General features: G+C 48.4%; 1 protein-coding gene across 4 annotated transcripts in view; it reads right to left on the minus strand.

The window, feature by feature from the left end:
• The window catches only part of Ptpmeg (protein tyrosine phosphatase Meg), a 267,518-nt gene that overhangs the window by 155,607 nt on the left and 89,461 nt on the right, over nt 1-22,450 (minus strand). For all 4 annotated transcript variants that reach the window (XM_077657837.1, XM_077657839.1, XM_077657836.1 and 1 more), the window contains exon 2: nt 19,245-19,333. The gene's annotated coding sequence lies outside the window, so the exon portion shown is untranslated. The remainder of the gene's footprint in view (nt 1-19,244; nt 19,334-22,450) is intronic.

Below are 22,450 nucleotides of genomic sequence, written 5' to 3' on the forward strand. Positions count from 1 at the left end.
GGTGGACACCCGAACCGGGCCATAAGGGATGGAAAATGAAATGAAAAGGTGCAGTCGTAGTTAGTCGGCACATCGTTCTCGACAAACCCGATGCCACTAACGCCACCACTGCGCCCGAGCAAGACGAGCGGGAGTCGCTAGTGTTCCTGTATATGCTCCCGCACAGGAACACTTAAGAGTCGCTAGTCGCTGCCGTCGCGCGCCATCTCTTGGGACCGTGGGGTACATTGCGAGGAGGAGGATCTTTCGCGGACGGCCAACGCCGCCGACGCTGGCTTTTCTGCAACACGAGGTCCTTAACGCTATCGCGTTAAAATTTCTCATTCAGAACGCCCAACGGCACCATCCCTTGGATCGTCGCAGTTTGCCAGTCACTAAAGCAGCTGCTATGAGATTTGTAATTATTGCACAGCTGTAATAAATTCACAGATATTATCTGGCAGTTAGAAAGCTTTTCAGTTGGTAATAACCTGCTAGTAAACGGAAAGAAGACTTTCCCTCATCGCTACCGTGCGCTACGGCAGAGCCCGCACATCAAAGACGCAGTTTCGCGAGATCGGCATGCAGACACAACGCAATCGATAAAACCGCAAAAAATGTCAGGTTTGCATTCCTCGAAGAAAAAAAAAAGTACGCTGGGGTTTCACTTAAATTCGGGGCAAAAACACTACTGCCAATAACAGGGGTAAGCGGGTCGAAACATTAAGCAGCGTCCCTTGTCGTCGATCAGAGTTTCAAGCCTGCCGTCTCGCAACTGGCGTCTTTGCGTCCTGACGACATGCTTTGCTCCTGAAGTTGATGATTCCAGTGCGGCCTGAGAGGCGAAACGCTCAACCAACGACTAGGAACGCTGCTTTGTGTTTCGGCCTGCACATCGCTACCGCGACCTGCCGCGCTGGGTTTTTTGCCGAACTGAACACTGCAAAGTCGCAGGTGTTGCTTTCAATTTTGCCGCCGGCGCCTACGTAAGTGCTTTGACGCTGTCACCTGTCGCGGCGTGCAAGCGAATAGTCACATGGGCATATATATATATATATATATATATATATATATATATATATATATATATATATATATATATATATATATATATATATATATATATATATATTATTTATTTATTTATTTATTCAAGTTACCCCTAAAGGCCCTCCAGAAGAGGGTATTACATAGGGGGGGGGGGTACAATCATAAGTAATCGCGATACATTTCAACAAGTAAGTGTAAAAAAAAAAACGCTAATTAAAACGTAAGGCATCACACAAAGAAAAATTGAACACTAACAAAAACAGCAAACATTTACACATTTACACACACATATATATATATATATATATATATATATATATATATATATATATATATATATATATATATATATATATATATATATATATATAAAATCCTGGAGGCTATTTTTTCCAACAGGATGAAAATTAATTTAAAGCGCACATAAAAATAAAAACTGATGAATAAGAGGTTTCCTGGGACGCTCTACTATTTAGCATTGGGATTTTCGCCCGAAACGCCATAGCTGGAAAAGTTTTTTTTTTATTCCTGTAATCAATAAATTAAAAGAAAACATACTTTAAACATTCGAGAACAAGATGTTTGAAGTTGCGCTCACGTACAAACTTTGGCTAAAGCTAGCTGAGGCACCTACAGTACATCCCAATAACTCCCACCAACGGTCGCGTGTTTCTCCTTTCATCAACGCAGCACCACAAATAAGTCTACAATTACCTCATGTTTCAAGAAGGCACCATAGATAGTGTTATCAACATCAGCCTAGACACCCGCTGCAGTACAAAGGTCTTTCCGACTGGCATCGTATTAACCCCCTCATGCACCAGCTCCCACCACATTATCAATGCAAACTTCTTTATCTCACCTGACTCTGACGCCCCTGCTGTACGTGCACATTCGCCTACTCATGCAACCCACACCATTACCCTACGGAACCAAGGCTTATGTCTCCCATTCGCATTACATGCCCTGATGGTTATCCCTCATTCGCGTTAAATGCCCTATCAATGCCCATTTATTTTTCTTGATTTCGGCTAGGATGTCATTAACTCGCGTTTGTTTCCTCATCCACTCTGCATTCTTACTGTCTCGTAAGGCTGTGCAGGCCGGGACACACTTTTCTTATTGCTTTTTTCTAGTCCCAATATAAACTATGTCCCTTGAGGCTACCGCTATCACTCTCCTTTCCATAGATCGCTGCGCTACCCTGAATTTAAACTGAACCCTTTGCGTTAGCCTCCAAGTTTCTGTCCCAAATGTGAGTACTGACAAGGTAACTTAGCGGCAGTGGTAATCAGCTACTCATAATATAATATTATGAGTGCCTGCGAAATGCACTCCACTTTATCTTATTCTCCTCGCTAGCAAGTATAGGGAGGGTGTCAGGCAGGGCGACACGGTCTCCCTACTACGATTCACAGCGTGTTTACAGAAGAATTCCGGTACTGAAATGCAGAGTTGAGGATAAAACCTAATGAAGAATACCTTGGTGAACTCCGATACACTGATGAACTGACGACACTACCCTGGAGCTAAGTAACTCAGGAGGCGAATCGCAGAACATTAGTGAGGACCTAGACGGGCAAAGCTATTAACTATTAATATGAATATGTTAGTTAATACGAATATTAATTATTAATATGAATAAAATTAATGTACTGTAATGGAACAACAGTTTAGAACAGGCGCAGGAGCAGTGGCCGCAGTACACGTAGGCTACAACGTATGCTTATGGTAGTACGTAGGTACCCTAAATACGCCTGGTAGCCCTTAAGCATTCTGCTTAGGTTAGTGTGGTACTTAGGGCAAGCGATGAGCGCTGACAAGTACCATGAGGGATATTGTAGAGGTGAACAAAATAAGCAAAACGAAAGGGCGAAATGGATATTGTCTGGAATTTCCGCACGAACGGACGGTGGCAGACAGTAATTGCGATTAAGTTAGCAAGAGAGTGTTTTAGTGAGCAACTATTAAGACTAGTCTACTTTGGTTGGTTCGTGTGTTCGGTTTTTAAGGCGCATAACATAAGCAACTGAGGCACAGGGGTCGGAAAGATCTCAATGCTGTGCTGGCGGAGTACCAGTTCTTAAAAGCGTTACAGTTTGTTGATGACATTTCCTTCTCTTAGAAATCTACCAACTCGTGATAAATGTACTGCCGCATTCTCTCTTAAGACGTTTAATATGATTTCCTTTCGCCAACCTCGTGCCCAAGTAAGCAGCATACACACCTAAAGCAACCCAAACTACGACTACACAGTCGCAGATGACACAGCGATTCTAATCGAAATGCCGAGCAGAAAAAGGAGTAGTCCCGGAAAGTGTAACAATGCCTACGGGTGCGTCAGCCGTTCGTCGTCCGCTCAAGTTTAAGCTACAAGAAAATCACCGATATTTGCGCAAAAAAAAAAAAAATCGTCTGTTCCTGATTCTCACAAAGTACGGCGACACTCCTCTCATGTCTAATGCCCTTTTGAAGCAGCTTAAGAGAAAAAAGCAAATCAAAACCTATTTCTCGCGGTTCAATGGTTGTTTACACCAAACCAGCGTTCTCCGAACAAACGGCACGAATCGTACCGCAGCTGTAATTCATAGCTTCTGCCACCCGCTATCAGTTGTTTGCTGCCGTCTCCCACAGATTCTCGTTTGAACGGATACACGCGCAGAAGCACTCACATCACCAACATACTGTAAACAGAAAAGAAGGTTCATATCTGACACCGCATTCGTCACCGTGTTTGTCGGCAGGGGTTACTCTCGGCGCCTGAAAGTTTTCCTTTGTAATGCATTTGTAGCCGAGTCTCACAAGAATATATATGTAAAAAAAGCATCCCGTTCCTCTTCCCAAACGTAGAGGAACATTGAATACAAATATAAATTGGCCTGTACCGGTAGGGTACCGCCTTCTAATCATAAACAGACCGGTCTCTGCGACAACGGAGCTTTTACAAGCTAGGAAAGCGAAAAAAAAAATTAGCTGCGGTTTAGCAACTGCTGGACCTGGTTAGAGAGCGAAAGCTGTGGTGTATCGGGTGTAACAGTTTTTCAATATTTAGGACGCGCAGCCACGACTGAGCACTATAAAGATTCTAGGTAAAGGTCGAGATAAAACCGCGCGCGAGTTACTAGAAGCCTTTCATATCAGGAAATTGGGCGACAAATGTGTCAGTGATACGACGGTTAAACTCTACAAAGCAGAAATCGGGTTTCTTGAACGTGCGGTTTGATGTGATCATTTGGTTGCCTTGTCACCTTGTGTTCTTTTTATCTTGTGTGTACTGCGCGTGTCTTCCCCCCCCCCCCCCCCCTTTATATATTTTCTGCTGTGGCTGAAAATAAATCAGATGTGAGTTGTCTGTGTTGTCCTGTGCGTTTATTATTCCGTCAATCTGCAATGCAATATCTAGCCCGTCAGCAGGTATTGTTAAATTATCCTACTTTATACGGGCGCCAACATCCTCGCACGGCCCTTTAGAATGGCTTTCCTTAGCTCACGATTACAAAAAAATATAAAAAAAACAGCGACTGTTCACGCCTAACGCATCAATGATATACCCGCTGTTCCACTCGTAATCCCAACTGATCCCATCTCCCCACGAATGAACGATCGAAGCTCCGCGGGCCACGATATCACGTTGTTCTGGCTTCCGCACAGTCACAAATATCAATCGGGAAACGGGAGAAAGGCGAGGGAAAAAAGTTATGTGAATAATGCAGAAGTGTGTCACCGTGTTTCATTTATTTATCTATCGCCTAATTAACTATAATTTACTCGTTTACTTATTTATTATCGATATAAACTGTTGTAGACTCCAGAACACTAGCAGTCGTAGCACAGTGGACGTTCACACACACACGAACTGAGAAGCGAAACAAAAAAAAACGGAAGACAAAAATATGCGAAACAAAAAGATTAATACGTGCCTCTCTTTGAAAGACTGACAGTTTGAGAGCGTATGTGCGACCCGCAGCCCTTCAAACCTACATCAATTCACTGCATAAAGACAGCTTATAAGACACACTAGAATAGAACTAACGGAGCTATCAAAGTTAATAAATAAGCGCAAGGTAGCCGACATAAGGAAGTTTAATATGGAGAGAATCGAGCATGCTATAAAGACCGGAGGTAGCCTAAAAACAGTGAAGAGGAAACTAGGCATAGGTAAAAACCAGATGTATGCATTAAGAGACAAGCAGGGCAATGTCATTAGCAATATGGATAAGATAGTTAACGTAGCCGAAGAGTTCTATACAGACCTGTACAGTAGCCAATGTAATCAGAGCGCTAAAGAGAAAGACAGCAGTGCACAGCAATGCGTCATCCCGCCAGTAATGAAAGATGAAGTAAAGAAAGCCTTAGAAGCAATGAAAAGGGGAAAAGCAGCTGGGGAGGATCAGGTAACAGCAGATCTGTTGAAGGATGGAGGGGACATCGTGCTAGAAAAACTAGCCACCCTGTATACGCAATGCCTTATGACCTCGACTGTACCAGAAGCTTGGAAGAATGCAAACATTATCTTAATTCATAAGAAGGGAGACGCCAAGGACTTGAAAAATTACAGGCCGATCAGCTTACTATCCGTTGCCTACAAAGTACTTACGAAGGTAATCGCTAATAGAGTCAGGGCAACGTTAGACTTTAATCAACCAAATGATCAGGCAGGCTTTCGTAAAGGATATTCCACAATAGATCATATTCACGCTATCAATCAGGTGATAGAGAAATGCGCAGAATATAACCAACCTCTATATATAGCTTTCATTGATTACGAGAAAGCATTCGACTCAGTGGAAACCTCAGCAGTCATACAGGCATTGCGTAATCAGGGGGTAGAAGAGCCTTATGTCAAAATACTGGAAGATATATATAGCAACTGCACAGCTACTATAGTCCTCCATAAATTCAGCAATAAAATTCCAATAAGAAAGGGCGTCAGGCAAGGAGACACGATCTCGCCAATGCTGTTCACCGCATGTTTGCAGGAGGTATTTCGAGGCCTGAATTGGGAACAGTTGGGAATAAGAATAAATGGAGAATACCTAAATAATCTGCGGTTTGCTGATGACATTGCCTTGCTGAGTCACTCAGGAGGTGAACTGCAAATCATGATCAACGAGTTAGACAGGCAGAGCAGATCGATGGGTCTAAAAATTAACATGCAGAAAACCAAGATAATGTTCAACAGCCTAGCAAGGGAACAACAGTTCACAATGGCAGCGAGAGCCTAGAAATTGTGCCGGAATACGTCTACTTAGGGCAGGTAGTGACAGCTGATCCTGATCATGAGAGGGAGATAACTAGAAGGATAAGAATGGGGTGGAGCGCATATGGCAAATTCTCGCAGATCATGAGTGGCAGTTTACCAATTTCCCTCAAGAGGAAAGTGTACAACAGCATAATCTTACCGGTACTCACCTACGGGGCAGAAACGTGGAGGCTAACGAAAGAGTTCAGCTTAAGTTAAGGACAACGCAGCGAGCCATGGAAAGAAAAATGATAGGTGTAACGTTAAGAAATCGGAAGCGGCAGAGTGGGTGAGGGAACAAACACGGGTTAATGACATCCTAGTCGAAATCAAGAGAAAGAAATGGGCTTGGGCAGGGCATGTAATGCGAAGGCAGGATAACGCTGGTCTTTAAGGGTAACGGAGTGGGTTCCAAGGAGAAAGTAAGCGTAGCAGGGGGCGGCAGAACGTTAGGTGGGCGGATGAGATTAAGAAGTTTGCAGGCAAAGGGTGGATGCAGCTGGCAAAGGATAGGGTTAATTGAGAGACATGGGAGAGGCCTTTGCCCTGCAGTGGGTGTAGTAAGGCTGATGATGATGATGATGATGATGATGATGATAAGACACACGTGCGCGCGCTTACAAAATTAAAGGCATCGACTCCGCTTTATCAAAGATGTTCTTCTATATAAAACTTACAAAAAGCCAAGTGCACAGTAGATCCCCCCCCCCCCCCACCCCCCCCCCCCCCAAAGCTGCACACATCTGCCGCTGGCGTCAGAAGCGCTTCCAAACGTTCGCGCCAACGGCAACGATAGATGGCTGCGGCACGCTAAGCCGTCTAAACGAAGAGAAGGTTGCTCGAAGGTTCCGGGTGCGAGTATACAACGGCCACACCAAGTTACATCAAACGCCTCGCGCTTGAAGAAAGATCAAATTAACTTCAGCGGCCTGCGGCGTCGGACTGCAGATTTAAACGCGCGGTATTTACGAACGAGTAACACAGCGACTTCCCCGCATGCGTCGCTAAGGGACCACGTAAAACCAATAAAAAGTAATTAAAAGAATCTATACGCTGATCCTTCTGCCTGCTCCGATTTTATTGGTTTGATAACTTTACGGCAGCAGATGAAACTGCTACATTGTGCTGCAACGCATTTTTTTTATATGCGCGTTGCACAAGGCGACTTACAATTTAAATGGCAAACACGCAGCTCTGAAGCCATTTTAAAAAACTCGAAAGTATGCGATCCGTGGCTTTTTCTTCTGTCAGCCGCTTAAAAATAAATTTCAGAACAGCTAGTAAGAACATCTGCCTCGTTAGCCTGCGTGTCCGAATCACCGTGCTCTAGCTTGAGGACCATCGGCCCAGCATTGGTTCTGACGCTGAGGAATTAGCGGGTGAAATTTGATAAAGTTTACCGCAGAGCACAGCAGTACACATGTATGCGACAAGAGCCGAAGCACTTGCCTCGGCGACAACCTGACGCAATGTCTTTCCGTGTTAGCGCGACGCCTTATCGCGGTACAGAAAAAAAAAATGGTTTTTGGGGAAAGCAAATGGAGCAGTACCTGTCTCACATCTCGGCGGACGCCTGAACCGCGCCGTAAGGGAAGGGAGAAAGGAGGCAGTGAAAGAAGAAAGGAAGACAGAGGTGCCGCAGTGGAGGGCTCCGGAATAATTTCGACCACCTGGGGATCCTGAACGTTCACTGACATCGCACAGGGCATGGTAATTTTAGGTAATGCATGGCACTCCCTTTCCCCCTCGAGGAGGAACCGAACCCGCTCTTCCGAAAGGAATATAGGCCGAAAAGAAATGGCGAAACGGAATATAATTGGGATGGAAAATTTGTAGAATCCCGACCTTGGCTTTGCCCACGAGTCACCCGCCCATATTCGCAAACACCGTTACACGCGCGGTAGCGAGCGCTACACCGCCACCTACCTGCGACAGCCAGCGAGGCGAAGCGCTTGTGGCAAAAGGCGTTCATATAAATGCTGATATCGCACCCGGAGCATGCCTCGCGTGAGAGACGATTGAAAAAAAAAGCATTTCCCCCCGCGGGGTGAACGACGCCATTGCACAGCCTGGCGCGAATTGCCCAGCTTGTCGGTGGGTGATGAAACATCTGGCCGTCGTTGCCTGTTGGCGAAAAAGTTCACCTCCGATCGCGCCGACGCACGGCTTCCCTTCTATGTGTCGCAGGCGCAGGGCAGTCTAATAGAAAGAGAGAAAGAAATGTAGAAAGAAAAGGAAAGGAAAAGAAAGAAAGAAAGAAAGAAAGAAAGAAAGAAAGAAAGAAAGAAAAGAAAGAAAGAAAGAAAGAAAGAAAGAAAGAAAGAAGAAAGCCGGGTTTCATTCGTTATGAAGTTATTGAGTGCCATGTTTGCAGTACCCCTCGTATAGAAGCGCAAACCGTTGCAAAATGAATAAAAGCGATGCCAGCGTCGCTCGTCGCCCAACGCGCATCCATTAAACATGCCTGTCTAGACAGCCACGCCCATCTTTTTTTCTTTCTTTTTTTTTTTACAGCGACAGCTGGTAAAGCAACGTCCCCGTTTGTGTGACGTCGAGTGACGCTAGTGACGAGAAATTCACTAAGCCGTGACGTTAATGTGAGGCGTAGCGGCATAAACGCAACAGACATTCTATACACGTAGCCAGCGTTACCAACACTTCCAACGGCACCGTCACATCGCACTAACCCAGATGTCGCGGAAGTTTCGCATATACAGCAATGATCGGCAATTTCTTTAATAAAACTTTCTGACTTAGAGCAAAGCTTTCGGGATCTGGCCCGAAAATAGCCCGACATCGCTGGTAAGTGGGTATTACAAAGAAAAATTAACCATGCATGCACTGCGAGCTAAAGCTCAGATACGCGCGCCAATTCTGGGCAATGGAAGCTCAATATTCTACGCCCATTACGATTCGTAAATAAGCTGGCCGGGGTCAACTTACCCCCATTCTCCTAGACCGGCTTTCTTTATATAACCTCTCGAGCGGGAATTTTCTTTTTTCTTTACTGGACACGTAGCACCAGAAACAAATGCGATGCATCAGCGAGGGCATATACTTCCGGAAGACCCAATAAGGCGAAGAGCCCATCGAATCGAGGACCAAGAAAAGGTCGCTGAGCGCAGTGGGGAATGCGACGGTGGCTGCGATGAGCGCATGCAGTGGACGCATGACATCAGATAACAGTTCGCGCTCTTCTCACCAGGTCTTTTTTAATAGACTTCGCATCGCGAAATACGACGAGCCGTCCGCGGGCATTAGAAAACCGTGCTGCAGGGTACTATACTCCGTTTCATACATCCGGTGCAACGCTGTGAAAGGTACGGAAGTAGTCCGGGCGGGAAATAGAAGGAGGCGTGTTACTCAGCGCTTGCGCGCTTGTTTTGTGGCCCAGTGGTCTATGGCACGAGAAAGCAACAGCGTGTTGTCAGCCACAACAGTGCATTTAATCAAGATCATGACAAATGTGTCATGTGGTAAGCCTACAGGCAAATCATTTATTACGTTTCGCTCACCACAAATAACGCACTACTTTTTGGTCGCGGATGCAGACAGCGCAGAGAAGAGCGCTAGCTTTGACAGCGTTGCACATGGATGTTTGAAACGGAGTATAGACGTAATTTGTCGTTACTACGGCTACGGTGACATACTGCCAGCGAACAAATAAAGAAACGTCCCAACTTCGCGGAAAAAAAAAAAAAACTGTGGCGCAACTCTATACATGCGACACCACACGAACTGAACATCATCAGCGAGGTGGAGGACGAAGATACTTCCGCTCGATCTCCAACTGTCGCTGCCCTGCGCCTGCCACGCAAAGCTAATGTTATTTCCCCACTTGGCTCTTTGCAGGCCGCGGGTGCGGTTCGCCAACTGTATAAAATTTAAGACAAAGGTGAGTGCCAGCTGTGACAACGATGACTGCACATTCTGGCAATGCCATTCACCACGTGACGCCGCCGTATGGGGGCATATATGCTTCGCGTAGGCGCCTCTTCACGTTCATTCGATGTGCCTCCCACGTTGAGTAAACTTAATTTAACTTCAAGTGCAGAATTGCCAACGAAGGTTAATATAACAGCTGGACCTCGGAATAAGTATATACAGTTTATTTAATTCCACGAGTAGAATTGTAAACAACGGTTCATGCAGTGACACTTGGACCTCGGTTTATGCTTTATTGACGTTGTTTCGTGATAGCGATACGCGATCTTGGTTGAAACTGTCGCATGCCAGCTGGCTTATGTCAGTCACTGTGTATACCGAGGAGAACACAGCCGACGTTTAGTGCGCTGCCGTTGCAAAAGTGACCAATCAACGGTGTTTGCTTCTCAGGCGTGTAGTGACGCACTTATGGCCCCCCTTAAGTTCTATATATGCATAAGGTAAGGAGAACCCTCGTTCTCACCTTTCGATGCCCTTTGGTCGTAATAGGTATCACAAGGGTCCCATTATACGAATGATAAGCGAACACTGTTGCCTGTTTACTTCTGGCAAAGACAGTGCCCAACCGAATACTGTCAGCCTTGCCAACGCGCGCCCCTGTCTTCCGCGGTCCAGACAACGGGTATTCGAACAATAATGTCGCAGACGGCAAGGAAAAACCTATTCAAAAAATCTGATGTTGTTTTCTTGGCGCTGAGGCCAATACGGGTGGCTATAAAAGAGGGCGAGCGGCGGCGATTTCGTCCCCGAGTACCCGCTTTGGTTGGCTTCACCGCACTGCTCACGAGCACGCGGGCAACAACACTTCACTGCGAGACATGCGTGTGTTGTGGAGAAAGCATACACCGCACCGAAAGCCGCATTCTCGACAACGGAAGGTGCTCTGCGCTTTCCTTTTCCCCCGCTTGGCAGAGTGAAACCAGCTGGACCTCCACACCGCCAAGAACACCAAGCTCACTGTCAATTGGTTTTGACCACGCGAACATGCTCGAAAATGGAAACTAAACTACGCACGGAACCACACAAGCAGGGCGCGCTCAGATTAGGCCGTGTGCAGGTAGGTGGCTGGAGCACGGGGGACTATGACCTTGGAAACTCCCGTCAAGGCGCAGCATGGCGCCGGGGGCCGCCGTGCTCAACAATCGGCGTGGCATCGTTCAGAGAGGCCGCGTGCCCAATTTTCGATGGAGAAGGGAGCGCCAGCGTCGAACCGCGCGGCGAAGCTGACGAACTGTACAGACAAACGTTCCATGAAAACCCGCGCTTGACACAGGATGAGTTCTGCGGTACTCCACACAGCAGGTTATGCGCGGTGATTTCAGTCTTCCAAATCGAATCGGGGCGGAAGTGTTGCAAACAGTTACAAATCGATATGCTCAGCGCGAAAGGCCTGCGGGGTTCGTTGGAGATTCGTTAATTATATCCCGTTGTACGAAAATTTTACTTCGCAGAAACTCAATATTCTATACGTGAGCTTCTGTGGGAGCTTCCAACGGGAATGGCTATTCCTTCGTTATATCCATTACGTTGTTATTAACCACTTCGTTATAACGAGGTCTGACTTACTGATAGGGAGTATTCACCGCCACGGCGGCCACCATTTTGTTGTCGGTGGAGCACTGGGAAGGCCGGCGGCGTCTTCAAAAGGATTATCGCCTCCTGCCCCGGACTGCACTGCTAAGTTACGCACCGGACAGAAAAAAAAATGGCGGCCATGACGTCACGTGAACATCCCCTACGCAGGACTATTTTGGAGGTTTAGTACCACGACGGCACCTGAGGCCATAACGCACCAGACAGAAATTGATACAAACCTTATTGTGTTTAGTATCCTAATACGGCGGTATAAGCAATTCGGATCCTTTACAACTCCCAATGACAGCAGTCACCCGCAAAGCCCCTCAAAGACTCGACCCGCCATCTGACGGTGCCCGAAGCAAGCTTCCCAAGCAAAGCCCACAGCACAAGCAGATGAAGCTCTCCCAAGTATCTCGAGGTCTGCGCAGGGGAAACTTCCACGCGTCTCGCCTCGATAAACGAGCGCGTATCGCTATGCACCGTACACAATAGGGGTACGCGTGAGTCTGCAAGAAAAGAAACAAAAAAAGGAGCACGACGATTAAATGTGAAACAAAAAAGGGGGCAGGAAGGGGCGGCGGGGAGTGGCGGAGGGCGAGAACAATTGGCTTAACCGTCGCCGCGTGGTACCCGCGCGGTATAGACGGAGAGAAGCGGCGCGTCAGTTTTCCGAGAACGCACAGGAGGCGATGCGCTGCAACCAGGCCGGCAAGCGCGCGTTTTACACACACGCTCGCACAGGCAGACTGCAAGTCGTCGGCGTCGCCTATATCAGTAGTGGCCGGGGAAAGGGCACGGATCAAATCCGACGTTTGTCATAACGCCGCGGCTAGCGCGCACGTAGATGCCGCCGCCGCCATTCGCGAGTGCGGCAGCGGGAGGCGACCGCGCGAGGAGCCGAGAGAGACGCGCAGTCTGCCCCGTCAAGGACAGACGACGAGAGCGCAGACAAACGCCGGCCATTGTTCGCAAGCAGACGCCTCTTCTACGGCGCAGCGGCAGCAGTCGCCGGGCGAGGACGGACGGAACGGCGAGCGTCGCGCCACTGCCGCAATCCTTACATTGTCTCTTTTTCTTTTCGTTTTTCCTTTCCTCCTTTCTCTTTTACAGGGACGGTTGTAGAGGGCGAAATGCAAAAGACGCTCGAGCACTGTGAACGATGTCAGTGCACACTGAAGGAGTCCAAGCGGCCAAAAATTAATGCACAGGCCTCCACTATATATACGGCTCTCTCTCTCGCTCTCCTCTTTTCACTGGCTCCTTCGTTCCTTCACTGACGGCGCGTTTCAGGTGCGCCTACCGACAAGTGAGACAGTTACTGCGCTCTCAATGGGTGGACAGGACTAAAGTCCCTAGATCAGGTGCTTTAGACGGGGCAGGGAGAAGGTTGCAGCGACGTAAAGCTACATGTTATCGAGGTCCAAGATTTCTTTTTTTTTTTTGCCACCTCCGCTACTCTTCTGACGTGTATACCGCGGGGGCGGAGCAAAGATAAATATCCCACCCTTGGAGAGGCCCAAGCTTTGGGTCAGAAAATTAACTAGGCGAAAGAGAGAGTTCTTTAATGAAAAACATATTTTAGCCGGCATGAATATTCGCTGAAATGCTATTTTATGTAGGGGAGGGAAGGAAATAGGGAAAAAAAGATGGAAGAAGGGTGCTAGCAAAGAGTAGGCGAAAGACGGAACACCTGCGAGAGGTCGCGCGATTTTCTCACAACGATATACAGGAAGGCCTCGCGTGCGAGGCGTTTCAGCATTATAGCAAAGAGACAGCAAGCATCAAACACACAATAACGCAAGTGCCCGCGCATGACGAATGAAGAATGTCAGATCAGCACTGAACGCACCTAAGCCCGCAAGCACGAGCTGTCGCATTAACCGAGAATCGTACGAACGCGCTACTATACGGGATTCCTGGAAGGACTTGGTCACAGCGGCGCTCAATGCGCAAATGGCGACGCCGCGAGCGATGCGCATGCGCGTGTAGTCAGCATCACTGACGTATAAAGGGGAGGGAGGCAGGCCGAGTAGAAAGGGCGAACAGCACTTGGACGTTATAGGTTATCTGTCCAGGTAGTGTCCTCAAAGAGGGGGGGGAAGTTCCTTAAACGGTCTCCGTCGGTGTCACGCTCAAGAAGTGCACGCGTGCGTGCGTGACATCGATAGGGCGGCCGATGTTTAAAGGAACAAGCGTGGTTTGTAAGCCGAACAACTTGCGTGCCAAGTAAAGCATCCAGGCACGTAGCCAGGTTTTTTTTTTTTTTTTTTTGTCAGGAGGGCCGGGGCCCACGGTTATTACTTGTATATGGGGAGCGGGCAAATTTAACAAGGGATCAGCTAGGAAAATTGGCGGGGGGGGGGGGGGGGTCCTATACCTCTAACCTCCCTCTCCCCTTTGTTGGATATGTGCTTGATGGTGGAGGAGCAGCCTTCGCTCTCACAGGCTGACGCCGGAATTTTGCGGAATGGCCCCCCTACTACTACTATAATGTAGCGCTATAATGTAGCGCTCTCATCTGTGCTTTGAACGGACGAAAAGCGCGTGTTGAGGAAATCGCGCTAAGTGGTACAGAAAGACGTGAACACAGGATATACGTAGCGCGTACCACTTTCTGTACCACTTAGCGCGATTTCCTCAGTACGAAACGCCAACGAGCCCCCGCTTTTGCCTCGTCAATTATGAAGAGTGGGTGCTGGCCATTCCGAAGTGACCGACGCCGCTTATCAGTATTAGCCTTAAAGCGGCGGCACCTTTGTCTGGAACATCGTAAGCGCATGCCGCCGTCTCCGTTAAGCGATAAGACAGGCCACAGAAAACTAGCTGAGAGGAAGCTTTTAGTCAGTCGCCACAAAGACAATACAAATAATGAAGAAAGGGAAAGTGGTGAAATCGCGGAGTTAAGAGGAGTCTGGCGCGCGCGTGCATGCCGTACATCGATGCGCAGTCTGTCGAAATGAGCGGGGCCCGCCACATTGGCACGGTCAGCACTTATGCTTCGTTCGTTCAAAACGGTCTCTTGACAGCGCTGTAATACGGTAAAGCAAAAGCGCAGTCGCGTTTTTTTTTAGATAACTCGCGGGCTTTCTTTAATGCAAAAAAAATAATAAAGGACCCCGCAAGGGATATATACGTCGCAAGAAACAATCGATTCGGATGTTTATGAACCCGCTCTACAAATTAATAAAAAGCTCTTAGATCTAAAATAAATATTGCAAATTTTGCATAACTATGTATATTAGCTAACTAAAAATTAAGAGAAATTTTGTTGCGCCACGCGACGGCAAACAATATGCAGTTGGCTTCACGCATCTGCAGCGTAGCTCTTTTTTCTAAGCCTTGGCTCAAGATACGCGAAACGCCTTGTATGCAGCATCATGCACTCATTAAAAAAAAAGGCAGTAACTACAGCAGTTACTAACTCTGACTTAGCTACACTACATTTTACTATTTACTACCGTCTTCAAGGTATAGTTAGTAAAAGTAGCCCTTGCTACATTTTACTAACTATGGTTGCTATTTAGTACCTAGTTAGGTAACCGTTCCTTTAAACCTAAAATAAAGTCAAAGAATATAACTGACGCAGACTGTTGTGTGAATAATTGGTTTTGTAATGAACCATTTCTGCAGAGGCGTGCGGTTATGCAGACTGTGCTGTTTCTACAATCTGAACTTTATAATTAATGATGGTATCTTAGATCAACGGGTAAGAGCCGCAAGCCCGTAACTGAGTCAGATTTATGGAGTATATAAGACTGAGAAAGATTTACCTGTGCAAGCGCAGGTTGTTTGATGCCATCGCCTCGCATAATCTGTACATGTAATGCGCAATAAGCCTAAACCTAAGTGTGTGATTTACGGCCAGCACGCTCCGATAGCTCTGACTGGTTTAGGGAATTATTCAGATTGGCCACGTAGCTGTTTTATGTTTCCAGTATGCACAAATTTAACAAGCCACGCCACCACCCCATACTAAGCGCCTAGCAACATATGCGAAATTTTCTACTCATTTTATTAGTAAATACCGCTAGCTTTTTGTTTGCGACTGTAGTGCTCTTCACTAGCTTCGTGAGGCAGTAACTTTCACTAATTCTACTTTTAATAACTCCAGTTACTAAGAACGTAGCGATCTGTGTGACAAGTAAGTGGTTAGTAGTTAATTCTCCAACCTTTTTCTTAAGAGTGCAATATATGCTTCCCATTACTAACTGAAACTAGTGACGAGGTAGCAGCCATTACTGACCTCCCCGTTGCTAACTACGTGTAGCAGCCGCTACTAACTCAATGGGTTAGTAACTGTTACTAACCTTCCCGTTACGAACAGCAGTAACTAACAGGATAATAACACCATGTGACAACCAGTCACTACCCCAAAGTTAGTAAGTACTACTACCTTTTTTCCTAAGATTGATTCGGAGAGCGCCTAACCACAATCGTGCGTCGAGGCTTCTTTTGCCCAACAAACCGAGAAACACCCGCGCTGTCTCGTGAGCTCTCCAATTCTCCTGCCCAAGCGCCCAGTATAGGGTCCTCGACAGTGGCCTGCTCCCGACATGCTTCAAGGAAGCGACAGTCTGTCGAGGAGATATAAAGAGCGAATACCGCAAGTACACGACCCACAATCTCAGTGTCAGTGATGTCACAGGAAGAGCAGATTGCAGAGCCAGCGAGTATTATTAAATGCAGGTGTATACCCAAGGGTGAAAGCGGCGCCCTATCTCTGCTAATGGACGAGGCTTGCCTCCGCGGGCTCCCTGAGTGCTCGCAGCTGGCCTGAGCGACTTTTCCGGTCCGAGACGCCTGCGAATGCCAAGGCGGCGGCGGCGGCGGCATTTCGAGCTCGCCTTCGTTCTCAGCCGCTATGCTGATCGGACTCACTGCCCACGCGCGCTCCCAGCCACGGCGCGCCCGGCGTAACGCAGAGGGGAGCTGCGAATGACACGTCTGGCACGCGCGCCTCCTCAACATTTACGCAAGGACTCATTCGCGTTCTCCGAGTGGGTTTCGACACGGCTTCCACGAGGCGGCAGCTATATGTGCGCTTTCCCGGCTGCCAGATGCACGTATATGCGCTGCAGTAGATTGCGTTGCGCTGAACGTTCACAATGAAACGAAGCGTAACTCCCACTGCTCTCGTCAGGGGGCAGTACAGTCGTGCTCAATGAGCTTCTCGACACGCATAGGTATTTTTTTGGTTCTTTTCTTTGGTAGAAGTACACCAAGGTCGACATTGGGCCATTAATAGATCTGCTTACTCTACAGGCAAGCCCCCGCTGTCTACCAATAACGGTCGCTGCCACACGCGGTAGAGCTGAACTGTGAGGAAAAAAAAACAAAGAAAACCAGAGCAGTAAGTTCAGATTGTGGTGCAGGTTAAGCAACTCCACGTGATCAGGACTAACCCGGAGCTTTCCACTACGGTGCACCTCATATCCCTGGTGTTTAGCTCCTTTAAACAACTTAACTTAAACCTTTAAGCAACTCGCTCTACCTCAGCTAAGCAAGTTTACGCGCGACCTTCAAGATAATCGCGCGCGTTGACTGTGCAGCGCCGGCTAGCTCTTGAGGTGCGGAGCATGTTCGCCAAAGGGGGAACACGCGACCCTCACAAGACAGAGAGATCAGCCTGTCGTCCAATCCTAGGTTAAGGTTAGCAGCCGCGAAAGTCGTTTGGATTAGGTTATATTCGCTACCTTTTTTTAAGTAGTCAAAGGAAATGTGCTGGCGGTCGTAGGCCGGCATCTAAACATCAGAGCTCAGAGAAGGGAAGAGAAGGGTATAAAAGAGAAAGTTAAGACGGTCAATGCGCGAAGAACAAGACGCAAACACAGCGGAGATACGCCACACCATTAGTCGAATGTTTTTGCCTTTAAATCAAGAACAACAAAGCATTTAACCAACAAACACCATCGGGCCATTGTTACAGTGAACTTCAGAGTGTGGTTCCGTAAACAAAAACCAACCTTTTAAACGAAACTAAACGACATAAGCCACATATACCTAAAGCAAGATAATTCGCTTTTGTTGCGTTCAAGATTGAAAGCTCACCTGGTTGCGTCTTCCCTAAATCGCTTCGAATTATTATACGCGTCCCACAACAGCGTAAACACGGGACAGGGACACATCTTAATGCACGCGCAACTCTCAACTGCTCTTGACTGCAAAGGCTCGAGCTTTATTTAAATCGACGCCTGCGCGAGAAGCGCGAAAAGGTCAGGAAGCAGGCACAAATGGCGACGCGACCAGACCTGTCGCAAAAATGTCGCATCCGAAAGACCTCGACCGGCGATCGACGACTGCCGCCATGCCGTCCTCAAAATACACGTAATAAGGGCATGCGTTATCTTCTTTTCCCCGAACTTTATCGCTCACAGATTATTCTATTCAATCTAATCCCGTCTGCATTTTCTGGCTGCTCTCTTTGTGTTCTCCTCTGGACATAGTGTAAAAAAAAAAAACTTGATAGCAAAATTAGCGCCGTGTCACGATTAGACCTCTTTCCTAATATATCTCCTTCCTTCTCTCTGCCTTCACAGCGCGAAGGAAGCACAAAAGAAAAAAAAACGAAACATAAGAAGTTCGCGCATGCGCACTTCGTGACCTCTGATTGGTCAGAAGAGCGCGAGGCATCCGCGGTCACCTATACACCAGCAGATCGTACGTCCACTAGCTGCGCAACTGTAACCCCGGGTTGCGTTCCGAAGGCCCGAACGAGCCTCCACGGTGCGATTCAAGAAGCTTTCGACAGCGCGAAATTGGTCGCGCCGGCTTATCTTTGGCTCGTAAAAAGCAGTGATTCTTTTCCACCAAATCGTTAAAAGTTACAAAACACAAGTTTCCGAAGCAGCAAAGTTTCATCAGAGCTACGGGAGGGGGGACAAAGAAACAAACAGACAAAAAAAGAATCACCGAGGGAGTGAGGGAGATCACCGAAGCGCGCTCCCCCGTTTTACTACTACAGTTGCTACGCAAAAGAGCCAACCTTGGGGAGATCCGCTTGAGCGGCTCACTATACTACAGCCACCTCGAAGGTATGGTGCATGCGACGAGGAGAGAGGCGCGACAGAAAAGAAATTCATTATCTTCTCGCGGCTCTCCCTCTCCTTAGACCTGCCTACGCAGCGCTTCTCATCTGCCTCACCCCCTGCTCCACGGTGGCGTGACGAGCAGCGCTCCGCCGACTCCTTTTCCGAGAACTGATGGGCGGTCTGGCGCGTCTTTCGCAACGTTCCACAAAGAGGCAAGAATGCGCGGAAGGCGCGAAAGCAAAGCACAGTAAAAGGGCGCGTCTATAAATGGCCCGCAGAAATAAGGGCAGCGAGAGGCTTCCCTTGACGCAACGGCGCCGGAACTTTGGCGTCTTCTTTTCTTCTTCCATGTCTCAGCTGGACAGGGAAAGTAACGAGTCCCCCCCTCCCCCATCTCCTATACCACACCCCTTTATGCTCACCCGAGGAAGGCGGGGGCCGTGCTGGGGCAGTCATCCACGGGCAGGCGGGCACGTCTTCCGTGAGCAGCAGCCGCAGCTCACCACCGCGCCTGCGCAGATGGCACACACACACACTCACGTCAGAGCGCGAACACACAATCGGCGAAGCACGCATTGAAATAGACAGACGGGAGAGGAGAAAGGTGCGCGGGCCCTTCGGCAAAGGTAGCACGCAAAGAGCGCCTGACAAAGAGCGTTTTCAATTCGACTGCGGTAAAGACACCTTCTCGTCGACGCCAGTAGGTGAAAGGTGCGGGTTAGAACGTTGTTCGACCGAGCGTAACCACCTGCATCGTCCACTGGCGAGATATCGCAAGCAGAAAAGAGAGAGAGAGAGAGAGAGAAGGAAGGAAGAAAGGAAGCAGAGAGGTTCACCAGGGATGTCTGGTTGTCTGTCCTACTTAGCCTGTTATACGTAGTGGCACAGGCAGGGGCTTAATTGTTTACATTCTTTTTAGGCTGCCCCCTACCATACTTTTTGTCTATCCTACTTATGGAGGAGAGTTGAGGCAGTGAGCAAGGAAAAAAAAAAAAGTCAAACGGAACACAGGCACCCAGTAAAAAAAAAAGAAAAAAAATCCCGAAGGCCGTCTCTATGGGCTACAGCTTTTGTATATCGAAGTAGTGCTTTCCTGCAGTGATCCAAAAGATGGATGGATGATCAGGTGTCCGCCGAGATGCCAGCCAGATACTGGGCCATTTCCTTTCCGCGAAAACCAATTTATGCTATAAACGGCGAACAGCGCGATGGATGAATATATGGATGTGGAGTGTCGCTTTTGCAAAGGGGTAGTGGCAGATGCCACCATGCTCGTTTTAAAACTTACCTACAAAATCACAATTATTCTTTGAATATAAATTCCATCCGAATTTTACGCTGGACCAATTGTGCTTATCATGAGCTTTTATCCTTACGTTATCGCCCTGCTTTCGAGCAATCGCTTTTCATAACGTCTACGCCAGGATCAATTCACATCACCTGTGTTACCTCCAAACCCTAGAACCTCAGGGAGTCACTGCGCCTGTATGGATAGACACTGCCACATTGCATACAGTAAGATATGGGCAAATGTTTCTACGCACTTACCCCACACTGCACGTATGTTATCACCTTGGATAAATTTCTTTTTGCAGCTTGGCGTTCTAAGACACCTCATAGCATTACAACCGCCGCATGCATACGATTAACGGAAGCTGCATCTGCCACTGCGTGACTCAGGTGTTCACTATATATGGAGTGACAGTTAACGCGCCTTTCCTTTCTTTATATTCCGAAAGGACTAACCTCGCTCACCTTCGCACAACGCGAAGTGATCAGTACGAGATAGTAGAGATATATAGCATAACGGACCCGCTACCATGATGCGCTTCCGCACGGACCCAGCTTCGCCTGCGAAGTGGCGGGGGGGGGGCATCAGCACATGCGTAAATGGTCCTCGAAGAACCGCTTAGAGGAAGCGAATATAGCTTCCGCGTGCCACCAGTGCGCACGCGCTGATTGGCGCCCTAGCGATCTGCGCATGCGCGGTGGCTCGCTGTAGCGGCCGCTGATCGCCCTACGCTAAAGATCTCTATTAAGACTTCTACCACAGACTGTAGCGCCGCCGCTAACGCTTACCGCGGACATCGCGCCACCAGTGCCAGGGCACACGCGCAAGTGGCGCCAGCTGCCAACACGTGACGCCTCAGGGCGACCTCCGCATGCGCAGTGGCGGCGTGCGGTACGGGCGAGCGGTAGCGGTACATGCTGTAACAGAGAGCTTTAGCACAACGTTAACGGTCACCGCTTACTGATTGCAGCGACCGCCAGCTGCCAATGCACACGCACAGGTGTCGCCAGGTGCCAGCACTTGGCCTATCAGCGCCATCTGCACTTGCGCATTGGCGGCCGCGGTAAGTGGAAACGATGTATACGGCAAATGCTTAGCTAAAACTCAATAATTACAGGGTGGAATATCATTATGCACCGCAAGATGGAACTGTTCAAAAAGGCATTGACGGGCTAGACGGCGAATAGCTCTAAAGGTGAAAATAGCGCCAACACTCGAGGAGAAGAAAGTGGGGACGCGACGCGCATAGCTGACACTCGTCGTCTTCTCTCGTCCTGCCGGGGGTTATGCCCTGCGTCTACTTAGGCATTCACGGTCTCGCTTCATGTTCACGCTGTGCGTATACCCGCGCGTCGCCAGCCGTTTACGAGAGAGCCTCCCTTACAGGCCACCAGCCGACGGTATGTGCTCAGGCAAAACAGCTACTCCGGCCTCCTCTCTACGTAGGCGTCAGCCACCTCGGCGATAAAGCGAGCAGAACAGGTCGTAAAGTCGACGCGTGATTCGCAAGGCAACGCGATTCGCGCCAGGCACACGCGGCGCCGTCAACAGGTGCCGGCCCTCGAGGCACCCACCCTTTCCGCGAGGTTCGACACTCCGGGAAGCTGGTTCATGTGCAACACTATGCTGCTTCGTCAGCAGCCCGCGCACCGGTGACGACATTCAGGAATCGTATTTCGCAAAAAGAACGCAGTAAGTAATCGGCCGGAGCCATGTACTCTCCTTGGCTAACGTGGCTAGGACCGACCACCTACTAAACGTCGGGTACAACTCAAGAACGAAGCGGATTTTCCCCTTCAAAGGAAGCCCCTTCCAGACAATGGCGTCGGCCGATTCTCGTGCGCCTGCTAGCGTGACAATGCGGGGAGCAGCAGACGAAAGGGGATAGTCTCTTCCCTGCTGGTCGGGGAAAAGTCGCTTCGTTCTTGCGTTGTACCCGGCTTGCTCGGCTAACGGTCGCACGCCGCGATAAACCACGTAGCACACTTAGCATACGCCGTTTACAGAGAACAGCGCGAAGTAATAAAGAAGAATGAAACAGAAAAGGAGAACGAAGTTGTCAGTCTTCGTTTTTTTCCGCGCTACCGCTTGAAGCACGGCAATGTTTTACCAAACAGCTAAAGTTTCTATCTTATTGCAGACTTCGTTTCGCTCGTCGCAGACGATGCACGCCTGCTGCACCCGAAAGCCGACACTAATGCAAATTGTCTGTGCATTAAAATGCCTTCCAAATGCTCAGTCGGCCTAGAGTAAGAAGAGGACGAAATACCGATTATGCATGCCAGTATTGCACAAGCGCACAAAATGTCATGACTGACCGCGAACCAAGTCTTGACA

Source organism: Amblyomma americanum, chromosome 3 (genome assembly GCF_052857255.1).
Source record: "Amblyomma americanum isolate KBUSLIRL-KWMA chromosome 3, ASM5285725v1, whole genome shotgun sequence".
Lineage (NCBI taxonomy): Eukaryota > Metazoa > Arthropoda > Arachnida > Ixodida > Ixodidae > Amblyomma > Amblyomma americanum.